At 40.9% G+C, this 13194-nt stretch overlaps 1 protein-coding gene across 7 annotated transcripts in view; it reads right to left on the reverse strand.

The window, feature by feature from the left end:
• fbrsl1 (fibrosin-like 1) overlaps window positions 1-13194 on the reverse strand; it is a 262394-nt gene that overhangs the window by 188583 nt on the left and 60617 nt on the right. The window lies entirely within an intron of this gene.

A 13194-nucleotide genomic window follows, 5' to 3' on the forward strand; every position in this document is an offset into this window, starting at 1 on the left:
TTTTCTTTAAGACCTTGAAACATTTGTACACCAGATGATGACAAGTCTATGAAATATGACACTTGATGCTGCCTTTGAACAAGAGCAAAACGGGCAGATATCTAGATTGATAGACAGGCTAGCAAGCGATGAATGTGTAAAAGAATGGCGTGAGAGCGTGCCACAGCTGGCAGACAGTCAAGCACACGGCCCGTTTCACTGCTGGGCTACACAAAGCAAGCAAACACTCGAGCAAAGAGCAGCGACGCGCGCTCACGCTCTCTAAAAAATCTTTAATCCTGTCAACAGCAGAACAATGCCTTACTAGAGCTCATAATCACTTTATGGCTCAGATATAATGAGCTTATGATGTGAAGTGCTGCTTTAACACACACTGGAGAAAATACGCTCTGCTCTTACACTATGACCGAGCAATATCCCCCTTTAACTAATAATTCCTTTCATGCTTAGGTTACAGCCTATACAGAGCTGCTGTTTGTTTATGTGAATCCAAGCTCCATTTCAAAGTGGTTATTCAGTGGTATTCCTCCAGTCCTCGCCCCCAGCTCATCCCATGACCAGTATTGCAGTATTGCACAAGAGGGCATAAATGACACCGTGATGTTTATGTCCCATTATTGTGATTGGGGTGTGCTTATATTTCACTTTTAATAGGGCATTTTATGACGTGTAAATACAATTCTACATCCCAGTTCTGATAATGAAAAAGCAAAGATATCAAATATGATAAAAACTAATCATAAAACAATGTTTCGAAAAAAAAAAAAAAAAAAGAGAGATAAGTAAATACATAGAAGTGAAGTGGAACTCGAAGTTTTTCATAAACACACTCTTTTTGCCAATATAATATTATATATATATATATATATATATATATGCAATTATTCACTGAGTTCAAATAATCGGCACAAAATTTTCAATGCAAAAATAGTTTTCTACTGCACTCTAATTTCAGCCAGATTCGATGCACAACAAACAGCTTGTTACACAGTGTGTGTTGCAGTTCCCAGAACCCAACTAAATGACTTTCACATTATATCCAGCCTTGGATGGCAGTCAGATAAGGGTGCCAGGTATTTGACTTTTGATTTACTTAAGGTTTAACACTGTGGTTCTTTTGCTATTTTTCTTGTTAGTGTTCTGGTCTTTCTGACCATTTTGAGTTATCCACTGACAAGAAAATTTGACAGAGGCCAAATTGAGCTCTGGATTAACTGGCACTTTGAGCACACTTGAGCCCAACATAATGACGCACACTAAGGCACATCTGCCAGCCTACAGTGTGGAAACCACTGCTGCCTGCCTGTTTGTGTGTCAAGTGATTGAATCCTGTCCTCCTCCTGGGCCTCCGCTGCCTCTAATTTCCAGATCTCATCAGGCCCGAGTGTAGCTGGTGACAAACTGCTGCCTGGTAAAGGCTGTCAATGGATATCACTGTGTGTCTGAACGGCAAGAGGACGATGTGCCGCTGCTTAAAGCTGCGTGGAGTTTGAGGCTGAGGGCTGCTAGTTCACATTCCAACATCTGTTCACAGCCAGGAGCGCTCGGCCTGACCGCAGTTAGCTCAGCACTCCATATGAATAATCAAATTATTGGCTCAGAGGGTGGGAGGCTAGCAGATGTCTAACACATTAACCCCATAACTGCTAATGAATGACACCTTCTGTGACAAAAGGTGTTCACGTGTCAGGCACTGCAAAAATTCTTGACTTGAACAGAAAAGAAGGTTTTCATGACATCAGCAGAATTTCACAGAAAATTAATTAGACGGAGGTGAGGGCAAAGATCCAGAAACCACCCGCACAAACACCTTAATTATGATGTTCCAGTTCAGGAGACTTGGCATAACTTCTTTGGTGCTATACTAAAAATGTTTGCAGCTGAACAGTTTTTTGTTTTGTGTTTTTTTTTTTTTTTTTTTAACTGGCTGGTACAATTCCCAGTCTCCCAGGAGAAGCTGTTTGGAAACAGATGAAGTGTGTCTGTGTATGAGATTTTCTTTTCACCACTCTAGAGGAAAATATTACCTTAACACTTTTTTTAAGACTGGTTACGACACTTGTTGGTTGTAGAACGACTGGTTCTTTTCATTTTCTGCCACTGCGCACATAACCTGATCGATTTAATCAAAGTATAACTTTACCACCTTGTATGTAAACGCGCTCATCTTTAAAGGGAAAAACTGTGTAAAACCCTACAAGAGTTGTATCAACAGTAATGAATGCATTAGTGTATTCTTCTTTCACCATTTACACCAGAACAAAAGGATGCTTAACAAACAGAGCTGACAGGTTGACAACACTTTGACAGACGGATTTCATGCGATGGCACTGACATCACACAAGCTCAGTTCAGCTCTTCTTGCCTCACAGGGTTACACACTCATTTCTCATGAGGTACCACGCAGTATTAACAGACCCATCTTTAAAGAACAGTTTAAAGAAAGATTAAGCAGCTGCTGTCTGTCAACAGAAGATGACAAAAACACAATCGGGTGTTTTTCCCCGTTAGAGGTATAACAGAAGCTCCAGTTTAAAGCTGTCCATCAATAATCATGAAGGCAGGCGTATGGATCGCGACTGGAAATCACCTTCATTTTCTCCTGAGCTATAAGAGAAATACACCATTGTGGACCAACCGGTGGAAAGTGTGAGGATCAGTTATGTTTCAGCATGCATGAATGACGAGTTAGGAGTTAGTATTCGCAGTCTGGAGGGCCTACCAGTTAATTCCTCGAAACTTGAAAATGAATGTGCTGATCTTCACTCTGCGTATCAGTGGCAATGCCCGACTCCTAAAGTCTCCGGGAAAATTCACTGAAGGGGCAGCTTTGTAATTTTTGTAGCTCACCAGGACATGTAATAGCTACATCGTCTTGGTCTCCAAATTGGCTTGAAACCTGTTCAGCTGATGAAATGTGACATCTTTGGGTCAACTCAGCGTGTCCATTCAAGCAAGTAAAACAAGTTCAAACCTATTTAAAATCACATGACCCAAAACCATGTACTGCCCTATACCCCTTTTTTTTTGATGCAAAGTCCTCAAATAACCACGAGCTCCTGATAACCAACATCCGTCACATTACTCTCAAACGCCACCCATCATCAGCAAGATGTTTCTTTACTGCTTCACAGTTCGAACTTTAAGGTGGAGTGTGTATGAGGGCTCTTAAAAGCTTTGATGCGGGCTAACTGAGGTGGTGGGCTTTGTTAATCACCTTTTACTACTCTCATGTTATTCAGTGCTCTCAGACGAAGGTGAGCTGCTAATAACCTCATTTAAGGATAACACCTCAACCAAGAAAATAACACGTGAGGCTGCCCCTGGACTAACGCTCTCTTTCTTTTTTCTTTTTTTTTTCTTTTGTGGCCTCGACCAAAAGACTGGCTGCATGGTCAGCTCATGCCAGCTCATACTCAATGACTGAGGGAAAAAACATCGCTTTCAGATATATTACACTGAATTGAGAAGCATGATAGCCATTTTCAGACTGAACTAGAGCAATTAAATTTTTTTTTTTTTTTTTTCAAAGAACCACACCTGCACTCATAACTGTCTCATGTATTCCATCAGTAATAAAACGATTTTAATTCTCTATCTATGTCATTTCCATTTATTTGCAGTCCTTGAGTCCAACAATAGATCCATAATAGCCCCAGGAGAAGCAGGGTAATCCATCATTGTGTGTCTGCCAGCAACGGCTTAGTTGTAAAATAATTTCCATATGCCAAAGGCCTGAAGATGGGTTTTTCTTTTCTGCAGATAATAAAGCAGCGTTACAACACTCTGTATTATTAAAAACCCATTTACAAATGAAAAAATACTGATGCAAATTATCGCAGTTTATAATTTTCTGTTGGTAAAATGCCATTAATGTATTCAGTCTACATATACAATAGTGGGAAATACATGATGCTATCTCTCTTAACCTTCAGTGGCCCTACAGTTGGTGTTCAGAAAACATTCCATTTTCAACTTTTCTTTTTGATATCCCTGGTGTCTCTTTTATGTTTCTGGTTCAATATTAAGATCACTGCCCCTGACCTCTTCAGATCTTACCTCGGCTCTAATGGTCAGAGTGGGGAATCGCCCTCATTTTAGCCTGCTCAGCTTGGGGCAGACATGTGACAGGGAGAAGAAATGTCTTCAGGTACAATGAGCTGGGGCTGTTGGTGGTATCAGGATGAGAGGGATGGCAGATGACAGCAGGAAAGGTGAGATGACGGACACAGGAACAGAAACGGAGATAGCGCGAGAGAGCGAATGAGGTGGGGGCAGGAGAGACGCTCTACTGGTTTGACCTGACCACGTTACCCTGGCAACAGTACAGGAGAGCTTTGTTGCTGTTCCAGGCTCAAGCATGTGTGTGTGTATGACTGTGCATGTGTATGTGGGTATGACTACATAAAATCCAACACAGGTTTCCAAACTCGCAACGAGGAAGTGCATGGCTTTTCGTGGTTATGCTCGGGCCTTGAGATCCAGTGTGGAAGCACATTCAGCTCCCAAAGGAAGCTTTATGCATTCTGCACACAGGAATGTCAGCAACCCTGAAGTTGCTGGCAAAGAAGGGTCTTCATGAGGCGTGCATAAACCAGACAGCAAAGGAGTTTCACAATCAGAGAGCAGAAAAAAAGACAGGGTGTGTAAAGAGAGATGGTGGTGTCTAATGCACATCATCACGCTTTCTCCACTGCTCTCCCTTCTTTCTAAGGCCAGTAATTATTCAGGAGACACAAAGAGCTCTGCAGGGTACACCACCCTCGACATTAAGCAGGGCTGCAAAGAGATTACAGGGCCCGTTTAAAAATGCGCCACTGAAGAACTGGCTACTGAAAACTCTATATATTAAATGCATTTTCACATAAATTCATTAAAAAAAAACCTGTTAAATCTTAATATGTGAAGATGGGGCAGTGTGGAGGAAATATAAGCCCTTCTGAAGGGGGAATTCAAGCTCTTGATTTAGGTCCCTGGATAATTTAGACTTAAACGGATGGTGGGAAACCATAGGTGTGAAATGGCAAATGGAAAGACAGAGTGAAATCTCAGCATCTGCTCTGAATCTGGCTCAATATTCAGGGTAACTGGCTGTCTCTTTATTATTCTGTTTCGGTGCTTCAAACATCCCTCTTAAAGTGTGGATTGAAGGTACACCGTAAATCAATGTTTTCACACTGAGCTTCGTATGCAAATGTTTTGAGGCATAAAAATGCATCCAACATGTTTGTTATACCTCATGGGCAAACACTTTTATGTGTCTGCCTGTCATGTAAACCATGGTTTAAACTCACCGAATGCCTGATCATAAGTGAATGAATGTCCCACTTCAGCATCTTGAGTTTGCACAACTCAAAGCTGAGCTGTTTGTTCCTTGCAAAGCATGGCATGCTAGAAGAATAAAAAAGTATAAAAGGCTTTAACCCTGATGATATTGACCCTGGTGTGAAAGATAGATAACCACTCAAACACTAAATTCTGCTCTTTCATCTTTACATATGACATGGCAGCAGCAGAATCATTTATGGCTCCACTTCAGCTGTGTTTAGCTCCTTTTAAGATGGCTTAGGTGTGGTTGTGCAGATTTATTGCTCAGTTGTTGGACTGATTCTGCAGGCATTACTGCGGCTCTTGCCATGTCAAATAAATCACTCTGACTTGTCATGATTTAGACTGGATTGATTTAATCATGCAGTGCTCCCCAGCCTTTATAGTCCCGTGCATGCGAAGCTCTGCAGAGACAACAGAGTGCTGTCAGCTACATCAAATATATACCTTTGATTGACTTGGAGCATACAAACATTTACCTAGGCTCCCTGTTTCCCTCAAAGCATATAATCAGGTGGTTATTGCGATGAAAAGAGAAAAGAGAGCATTTTGTGAGCCAAGGAGCTTATCAGGCAGTGAACAAGAGAGAGCACACATTTCTACAGTGATCAATGTTGCATAATTGGCTCGCACACGGATTAAATGAACCGCATCCTTTTCACCTTTTGTTAATCGATGTGGTGTATTTTTCCTGTTCATTTGACTTCATGGTGAAAGGCCTAATCCTTTGTGAATGTAAGCCGAGATTTTTTTGGCAGTGTTCTGTCTGTGATGTGTTTCGGGAGAAAGGGGGAATGAAAAAGAAACATGCAGTGTTAATCTCTGGTAGGTCACTTTGCTGCCACACTCGTCCAGCTAATAGGAGCCAACCCGTGAAGGGGCCACCTCCCTTATTTTATCACTTCTCTCTCTTTTTGCTTCATACACTCTTGTGTTCTCAGCACTGCTGTGCTTGCTTTATCCCTTTTTGCAGCAGTGCGCATGATGCTGAGTTTGAATCATGTGGGAATAATTGTCCCGATAAATTGTGGCTGGAAGCACTGCATGAATAGCCTTGACACATGTCGTTTTCTGTAGGCTTTTGTTTTCTCCTTGTAATTATTCTCATATTTCATATTTGCTGTTAATAAAAGGCAACAAACCTGATGTTATTCAAAGTATAAAATTCTTTAGAATCCTGTTTGGATTAAGTTGGATTAAGTGCTGCATCTTCAAGACAATATCTAATTTCAGCACATGCCACCAGCTTCGAATGATGACTACAGTTTGTTGATACTTTTGATACCTCTCAACTTAAGCTTCCTAAATACAAACTTTTTTTTTTTTTTTTTTCAATTTGAGGTAGACATGAAACTTTAGCACGATTGTCCAGTACAACAAAATTGGTAAATAGATTGTAACTGAAATCAGCCATAATCGTATTTGCAACAATGGAAGTGTGCATGTGAGTAGAAATTATTTGGATCTCCAGGCTTTTGGGCGTTGGATGTTTTTCCTGTGGCTCCCGGCCTTCAGACTTATGACCTGGTCATGTTGCTGCGTCACGTGTGCAGAAGTGGTGATAGCCCTCCACCTCCGTCCATTGTTGCTCTCATTCTGTCTCTCCCTGCCTCCTTTACATTTTGAACCCATTCAACTATGTTTTTTGTTTATACACATAAATATGAATAGGGGAGTGTTCCTAGGTCTGTTTATGGTGTTGTTTATGTGCAAGTATAGTCTTGCTGCAGTTACACTTGGTGTAAGCATTCATGTATACAGATACGCAAATCCAAAATTGGCCATGTTTCTATCAGTATGTCTGTGAAGCACACAAGCAAGGGCTGAATTAGCTCCTGGAGTGACACCACCTGGCCAGCGGGTGCTGAGGGGAGAAGAATAGGGGCATTGCAGTAGTGACAGTGGTGGAAGCTGTAGGGCAGTGCAGCAGAGCAATAAACACGGGCTGAAATTTATTTAAAGGCTCTGGCAAAACACTCAGGGGAACCAGGTTTGTGGTCATACACAATGATTGCCTGTAGAAGTGACATGGGTTGCGCTGTCTCAGCTATTCATAAATATCACTTTATGCATATATTGGATATCATATAAATATGGTTCCTCCACAATCCTGCAAACATGATTTCTTCTTTTTAAATTCACTTTGGCTGTGTGTGTGGTAGCCAAAAAGAACAGCTCACCGACTAAGGTGAAATTCGATACTGTATTCATACAGCATTCTGTACATATCAGACATTCAAGTATCTGAGGTATCTGCTCTGTGGTGTGAACCTTGCAACACTCAAGTGATGCCTCACACTGTGTCAGCTGATGTGTCACCCGAGTCGACCGTCACCAACTGAGTAGTCTATTTCACTTGTCAAACTCACTTGCTCACTTTCTGCTGCAGCAGCTGATGCACCTCTCATCCTACTGGCCGCATAACATATATAGTGCCAATAAAGAGAATTTGGCCAGACCTCTGTTGGATTAGGTCAGTTAATTTAAATGGGGTGACTATTTTATCCAATTGCATGATGTATTTTTTAGTGACATTACTTTGTAGAAATCTCCTTTCACTTTGTTATTAAAGAGGTTTTTTTTTTTGTGTAAATTCTTATCAAAATTCCATTGACCATTATTCCATTTATAACAGCAAAAAAAAAGGATGACATGCAAGGGGCTGAATATTTTTTATATGCACAGTACCTGTGAGCTCAGTTTCTCTATGGTTCTTCACATCTAGGTGTATTGAGCTCTGCTTGTCTCTGTTCGTGTGTTCTTGATGTGTTTGGCCAAAAACAGTCATACATTGAATTTCCATAAAAAAAACAACTCTCAGTTTGTGAGTTGTTAGAAAAAAAAAATGGCCGTAGCAGCTGTTGAGTCAAATGCAAAAAGTAGAGAATAAAAAAGGGCTTTGGTTGGACAGTTATCACTCATGCAGCACAAAAATCATCAGCAGAGCAAGAATGGTGATGATAAAAATACCTGGTGTTCGTTTTGATCACGTAAAAGCAGATATCACAGGTCTCACCTCCCACAGAATTTTCTAGAGGTTCCTTAAGTAGTTTCTCTGACAGGGAAGAGACCAATCTGTGCTGTGAGCCTCCCACCCATTGTCACAGGAAGCTCCCTCCTTTCTGCTGCTCAGCCCACACACTGCCGCCCAAAATACAGCTGGCTGTCATTCTTTGGGTTTCTCCTTTCCTCACGCTCGCCATTGTGAAAGCGTTACCCCGGCAACAGCTACTCCGATTGGTGGAGGAGGATTACAAATAAACTCCTGTAAATGTGCAATGTTGGTCTAACACGGTCAACAAATCAGCCCAACATATTTTCTGTACCAACTGTTAATGATAATTTTCATGGGTAAAACTGCTAAAACACACCAGGGTTATTAACAGCGAGCCTCAAGAGCAACAATAACCAGGCTATTATACAGCAGGCACTGACAGGCTTTTGAATACTAACAAACGTTTTTCCGTCACTCGCAGTGTGACTCTTCACTACACAGCCAAATCAAGGCACAAATTATTAAACGAGTTTCCTTCCCACTGCTGACTAACTCGGATGATGGCGGCAGTGTTTTGACGTCAGCTGAATTTCTGAGTGCATCCTGCTGTGAGCTGAACCGGTGTGAGACGTTGGCTTTGTTCACACAGCGGGAGGCTGACAGAGCAAAGGAATCCCAACCAGGGACGACTGACAGGGGAAGAGAAACCTCAGATCTGCCTGCAGCCTCATAATGTATCATTGCAGTCACAGAAGCGCAAAGCTCCAAAAACTGATACTCCTTTGGAAAAAAAAAACAAAAAAAAAAAAAACCCAACAACACAAAAGTGTCACATTCTTTAAATTCCTTTCTAGGTCTGATGGTAATGAAACTTCCTGAACTTTTACACACCCATGTAGACCTGACATTTTAAGTAAAAACATGAGCATCGCTCAGATTCAAGTTGCGAGGTTTTTCCTTCCCAACCCTCAGGTGAGCCCCTGCTGACTCAGTCAAAAACTGTGTCTGCCCTGAAGGAACATTGTGAAGATCTGAAAATATGTGTGACTGGTATAAATAATACAGCGAACACCACACAGAATAAAACACTGGCAGGCTGCTAATGGGACTCTGTTCTGTGACTTCTCAGTGCCCATCAACTCAACATTACATCATTTCTGACTATAAGAATGTGTTTATTAGAAAATTCAACTGTTATATTGACTATAAATGCTGAGTGTGGTCTGAGCTCGCAAAACCCTGGACTCTGCACTTCCCTTATAAACTTGACAGTGGAAAAATCGCCCCAGCCACAGATGACAATATTCTCCCCTGTTCACATTTCTAGTAGCAGTAATTTATACGGCAAGTAAATCAGTATATTGCCAATTTTCTGTACTGAGAGCACTTCCGATGCACAAGTTATTAGTATTTGAGCCTTGACAAAAAGTTTAACCGCAGCAGACGTTAGATAATGAGACTAGCCACATCTTGTGTTTGTCACAAAGCTCTATATTCCATTATTATCTGTCCAAATTAGTCATGAGTGCTTTTTTTTTTTTTTTTTTTTTAAATCGGGAGTATGATGGATTTAAAGCATGAAAAGAAAGATGGGAGCCAGGATTGGCTGGCATCACCTTCGATTGCTACCTTTAGAAATGAGCTGGTCGAGGCAAAAACAAAGCAAAACAAAAAAGAAAAAACATTTGTTTTCTGAGCTGCAGGGCATGCTCATTTGCTCACTGATTCATCACTCCCTGTTATGTCCTGAAAGATAATCATCTACCTCACAAACGCCCTGTAAAATATGACGCACTGACTGCCATCTTGGTTGATTTTCACATGTAGACATTCAAGCTGCTACCGAAAGAGAGGTTGTGTTGATCTGGTTTGACAGGAAGGAAAAAGAGCTGCTCTCAGTGAACATGAAACATTGTGACGAAGGCAAGAAAAACAACTCCTGTTGGAGAAACCATCCCAGATAGCTCCCCAACCACCGAGTCAGCTGTGAAGTGATGCTGTCACACTGTTTGCTAGATGAATGAGTCTGACTTGGTGTTTGCGTGCGCATGCAAACACACGCACGAGCGTAGTATTTAGAGAAACCTTCTTCTTTGTGTGCGCTTCCGTTGGGATCAGGCACAAACAGCTCCATGTTTACTAATGCTCTGCAGTTATTTCACATTATGCAACTGTCTAGTTTGTGTTTGCTTACTCACACAGACCCACACACACACGCATATACACATCCAGTGTGTGTCTCACTTATTTCAGCAGTTTACTGTCATGCTTTCTTTCTCTTTTGATTAGTTTCCTTGGTCTTTGAAATGTAGTATGAGTTAACCATGCTCATGTTTCCCTTCCATGTATAGCTGCCTCTCATTTGGTACACCCTCTCTCACACACACACAAACGCACACTAACACACAGGCACATTGCAGCAGCATCATTATTTCCTATGCTATTGACAATGCAGGGAAAATAGCAACTACTGTATATGGATTCACAGCAAACATCATTGTTATACACACACACGCTCACACAGTGAAAAGATTATACTCATTCCCTTCTTCAGCATTCATCTTCCCACAACTCCTCTTCCGCAGGCAAGAGACTATTTCAGCTGGTCACCCTTGCCATTGTGCGTGAGTGTGTATGTTTTGTAGTTGAAAGAAAGGCTCAAATCATTTTCAACAAACTAAACTTGAAAAAAAAAAAAAAAGAGACTGGGGCAAATAACAATTAAATTCATATATGGTATTAAAAGAATTATTTTGTTTTTACATGAAAGTAACAATTTGATATGTTGGCCATTAGGTCTTTAATAATCCTTCAATGTATGTGTATCAGCTTTCATTAAAAAATTAACACATAATTGGATAATTCCTTATAGCTATACATGACAGTTAATAATCTTCATATACAATTCTGAAATTCAGCCACATAATTGGTCCATAATGGTGACTGATAACCACCATTTTAGCAAAGGTTACATAGTTCAAAATCAGAGAAGTTTTTAAACTTGCCAGAGTAAACATTTAGGAGTTAGCTGGACAGGATGTATTTGCATGATGAATGCTCAGGGAACTCTCCATTATCCCAACTTTTCCATTCATCTTCGGCAATGAATTAAAAGAAAACAGGTCAGCAGGTAAAGTTGCAACTAGAAGCTAACATACAGAAGCATTTAACAGATTTGAGGCCATCAGACCAAAACAAAGCCAAAAGGAGAATATTTAACCTACATTCACCAAGTTGTCCGGACTCCAAAGAAATGCTGATAGTGCAATATACTGTATCTGCTAGGTTCATAAATCGGCCAATGCTCTCCAAATTCAGTGATAATGTGTCAGTGTTGCATTTACAGCTTGTTCTGCTATGACAAAAAAGGATCCAAAATAAAAATAACAAATCACTGGTTTGGTTTAAGCTGGTAAACCACGATGAGCCTGTTGGTGCCTGTGATTTTGGGTTGCACTAATGACCCCGTCTGAAAATCACCCGATGATTCATCACTGTGTTGGTACTTTTCAACACAAGCAGCACACAACATTTTAATCATACAGTGCGTCTGAAAAAAAGAATCTTTGGATAGCTGCAAACATCACTACTATCAGGCAGAAGGAGTACTACAACAAAAGCCAAATCTACCGAACGTACCGAAAAAATTACCGAGCTAAAGCAAAGTGGAACTACTCGCTACTTCCCGTTTCCTCCCGGGTGACAGAACACTATTGCAAAGCCCTGTATGATGTCGAGCCATCCTATTTCTAACTAAAGGCCCAGTCTGTATTTTCTGCATCCCAAACTTGAATTGATCTTTTCTTTTATTACTTATTTTCATTTTCCTACCTCGAGCAAGGTAGGTTTTTATTCAGAAAGTCCCATCCTTTGTTCAGGGAATTATGTTATGTTTAATGTTTTCATAATGTTTTTTTCATTTTTATTTTTATTTTTTTTTTTTTTGCATGCTAATATTTTCTGACCCAGATTAATCCAACAGAAGAGGAGAGCAGAATTGAAAATGCCAAGTTCAGAATAAGATACAAATACAGTCTGTGCTGTGTGTCATGTCTTTTTGTCCTTGAACCGTGTGCATCAGTATGTACTGCCATTGCTGTACATCTGTAACCGTGTCAGCAAAACAAATTGTGTTTCAGTTCACTGTGATGCTGATTTTAAAATGAGGCAGAGAACTGCACTTTAAGATGTAGTGAAGAATAACAGAGGACACGGGGGCAACACGGGGTATTAGAGTAACATATTTATCTTGCAGCCACTAAGTATGTACACACACACATGGACATACACATACACGAGCAGAAACAAATGCATACACAAGCCGCCCTCTCATCCCTCATCTGCCCATTGCAGGTCCTTGACCAGGGCGCTTGTTTGAAAAACCAGAGGTCAAACCATAAAGCAATTATGCTGGCAACTCATCAACCAAGGGCTGACAGCAATACAATTACCTCCAGGCTGCTGCAACCTGCATCAGACAAGTGAGCAGAGCGAGAGGGAGCTGTGTTTAACTTTGGATGCAACAGTGCTTGTTGTATTATAGCACCTTGCCGAGTGCACTTTATTTCTTGTTAACTTAACAAGTACACTGAAGGATAGAGAAAGTGAGAGAGAGAGAAAGATGGGGATCTATTGGGTTTAACCGCGGGTCTGCGAATTGAGTCACTTCACTGGGAGGGAGAAAAGGATATAGAAATGATGTCAGTAGAAAAGAAAAGACAAAATGATCCCCCTGCAGTTGCAACGGGTAATACAGCTGCCTCACAGCTCTCTCCTGCGACACGTAAATTATTACTGATGATGAGAGAAAAAGGAGAGGGGGTATACTTAAGTCCTGGGCACTAGTGTGTCTCTGGCTCCTATACACTATT

This window comes from Echeneis naucrates, chromosome 9, assembly GCF_900963305.1.
Source record: "Echeneis naucrates chromosome 9, fEcheNa1.1, whole genome shotgun sequence".
Taxonomy (NCBI): domain Eukaryota; kingdom Metazoa; phylum Chordata; class Actinopteri; order Carangiformes; family Echeneidae; genus Echeneis; species Echeneis naucrates.